We start from the raw sequence: 3,481 nt of genomic DNA, 5'->3' as shown, positions 1-3,481 counted from the left end.
TTCTATGGCTATATTATTATTGGCATTGGGATATAAAGTGTATCTAATTCATTTAAAAGCCTTTTAACATATATGTTCCATTCTTTAATTTATTCATTTAACCACAGATATGTATTAAGCCCCTATTCCATACAAAGCCTTGTGCTAGGATAGCAAGAAAAGATCCAGACGAAGACTATATCCTCCAGGTCTGTGTAATAGAGAAGATAAATAAAATAATACATCATCACAATACAGTATCGTATAGGTTAGAGGCCATAAAAGGTAAACACAAAGTGCCCTGAGAAGACAGACCCATGGGGCAATCACTTCCGGGGGGACCAGGAGAGTTCTGATTTGGATTTGGCTTCTGAGGGTCTTGGGTGGCACTGAAGGGGGACCTGCAGTCAGTGGAAGAACATGTGCAAGGGCACAGAGATGAGAAAGTGTGCCCTGTGACTAGGAATGTCAAGTGCATGGTGTATGTAACAGGGAGCCATAGACGGGCAGGCAGGAAAGATCAGCTGAGCCCTGATGTCCAGCTAGGGAGTAAGTTGGACATTATTTGGTAGGCAGTGAAGATTAGGAATTGCTAACAAAACCAGTTCATGGCTGGGCACAGTGGCTCACGCCTGTAATCCTAGCACTCTTGGCAGGCCGAGGCAGGAAGATCGCTTGAGGTCAGGAGTTTGAGACCAGCCTGAGCAAGAGTGAGATCCCATCTCTACTAAAAATAGAAAAAAGCCGGGCATGGTGATATATACCTGTAGTCCCAGCTACTTGGGAGGCTGAGGCAGAAGATTGCTTGAGCCCAGGACTTTGAGGTTGCTGTGAGCTAGGCTGATGGCACTCTAGCCCAGGTGACAGAGCAAGACTCCCTCTCAAAAAAACAAAACAAAACGAAACAAAACCAGTTCACTAGATGGAATACAGAGCTGCTGATGATATAATATCATTTTTAAAGTTCTATACTGGGATGGAGTTTACTCATTTCAAACAATGGACTGAATTTGCCTTTCCGTGGCTACAGGTTTATCTCAGACTTCACAATCCTCCTTTTGGCATTCAGCCTCATAGAAAATCCTGGACACCTTTCCTAGCCTTGACACCAAGGGCAGAGGAACACCAGTTCCAGCCTGTGGGCGTGGGCAGCTTCTGTCAAACATGCACTCTGCCTTTCTCCCTCACCCGTCATTATCCAGGTCAACTCCTGTCACAACTCCTGCTAACACAGAAAGGTTTTTATCAAAATCCTGGACTATCAGCTAATCCTTCTTGGACATTTTATTTATGTGGAGAAATTTGTTATAACATACTCTGTCATAACAAATTTTTATCTAGATTATGTTAACATGAGTTTTTTTTGGTTTTGGTTCTGTATAAGTATTTTTAAAAAAGAAAGCCTGGGAACTATGAAACTTTTATAACTTTCTTTATTAGGCTTTTCTCTCTCTCCTTTCTGAACTATGAGGCTTTGTTGTGCTTCATTTATTCATTCATTCATTCGTTTATTCATTTTTTCACTCTACAATTACTATATCCCTACTCTGTGCTAGGTGCTATGTCAGGTGCTGGGAATTCATTGCGGACAGAATATAGCCTGCTCTGTCCTGGAGCTGACAGTCTTGGGGGAAACAGGGATGAAACGTACTCAGATCATGGACTAAGTGCATGGTGCTCAGTACTACAGAAGGGAAGGGAATGCTGTCAGAGTGTGCAACCAGAGACCTGCCACTGTGTGGGGGACTGTCAGGGCAAGGGGAGGTCATCCCTGAGGGACTGACATTTGAATCTGAGGCCTGAAGACACATAGGAGCTGGAGAGGTGGGAAGTGAGGAGGGGAATATTCTCGGCTGTCTTCATTGTCTATTGCTGCATAACAAATTACCCCAAACCATGGTGGCTTAAAACAGCAACATATATTATCTCAGTTTCTGAGTCAGGAGTCTGGGTGCAGTTAGCTGAACCCTCTGACTCAGGGTCTCCTACAAGGCTTCAATCAAAGTGTCAACCAGGGCTGAAGTCATCTACAGGCTCAACTGGGGGTTGATTTGCTTTCAGTATGATTCAAGTGGTTGTTGGCAGGATCCATTTCCTCAAGTGCTGTTGGACTGAGGCCTTAGCTCCTCATGAGCTGTTGGCTCAAGGCCTTCCTCAGGTCCTCAAGGCCACCTGAGCCCCTCTACAAGCATCGCACAGCATGGCAGTTGACTTCGTCAGAGTGAGCAAGTGAGAGAGGGAGAGAAAGTGTGCGAGAAAGACAGAAGTTACAATCATAGCCTAATATTGGAATTGCTATTCCATCACTTTTGCTCTATTCCATTCATTAGAAGCAAGTCACAAGGTCCAGTCCACACTCAAAGGGAGGGGACCACACAAGGCCCGTGAATACAGGAGGTGAGGATGACTGGGGGTGGGGATGGGGTCCCTGCCACACTGGCAGAGGAAACGTAAGTGAGAGCCTTGAGGCTGGAAGCAGAGCTCCTTCAGGTTGCTGAGATAAGGCCCTTCCAGGTATAGAGAGGACAGGTACAAGGGTGAGATGTGGCTGGAGGGCAGGCAACAGTTCCATTGTGGGAGATTTTAAAGTATATGAAGGCCGGGCTCAGTGGCTCACGCTTGTAATCCTAGCACTCTGGGAGGCCTAGGCGGGAGGATCACTCGAGGTCAGGAGTTCGAGACCAGCCTGAGCAAGAGTGAGACCCCATCTCTACTAAAAAATAGAAAGAAATTATCTGGACAACTAAAAATATATAGAAAAAATTAGCCAGGCATGGTGGCGCATGCCTGTAGTCCCAGCTACTCAGGAGGCTGAGGCAGTAGGATCACTTAAGCCCAGAAGTTTGAGGTTGCTGTGAGCTAGGCTGACGCCATGACACTCTAGCCTGGGCAACAGAGTGAGACTCTGTCTCTAAAAAAAAAAAAAAAAAGTATATGAAGGGTACACTTAAGGACAGTGGGGGTTGTCACAATGTGATTATGCAGTTTGTGCCTGGCACAAACTCTTCATAAACTACTAGGATGTGATTTCGGGTTGACATGTGAGGATTGCACCCTCTTCCCCAACTGCTTCACTTTGCAACAAGTATAGACCAAAGCACGTGTGGGAACGCTAACAAAACACATCCTCAAGAAAAAGAAAATAACAAAATGTGGTAAATCCTCTACATGCTCAGACAACTCAAGTCAACTTCAGACTGTGCCAGCGGCGGGTCGATGAGGCCTCATGTGGCTGTGGCGGTGGATCTGCAGCCGCTTCCTACCTCGGGGGGAGTGTGTCCTTCGTGTGGCTTCTCTGAGCCACTGACTCTGTGTAACCGCGCTGGATGCTACCCAAACACTGTTGCTTCACTTGGGAATAATCATCTCCTCCCCCACACTCACTCTTTCCCCTTCACACACATCCTTTAATATACGCTGATAATCACACACTGATGCAGACACAAAGTGAGCATTTGCTTAAGGACTCCAGAGTCTTGTGTCATTGCATACAAAGAATAAA

The sequence above is a fragment of the Lemur catta genome, chromosome 1 (assembly GCF_020740605.2).
Source record: "Lemur catta isolate mLemCat1 chromosome 1, mLemCat1.pri, whole genome shotgun sequence".
NCBI lineage: Eukaryota > Metazoa > Chordata > Mammalia > Primates > Lemuridae > Lemur > Lemur catta.
This window is presented reverse-complemented; position numbering follows the sequence as displayed.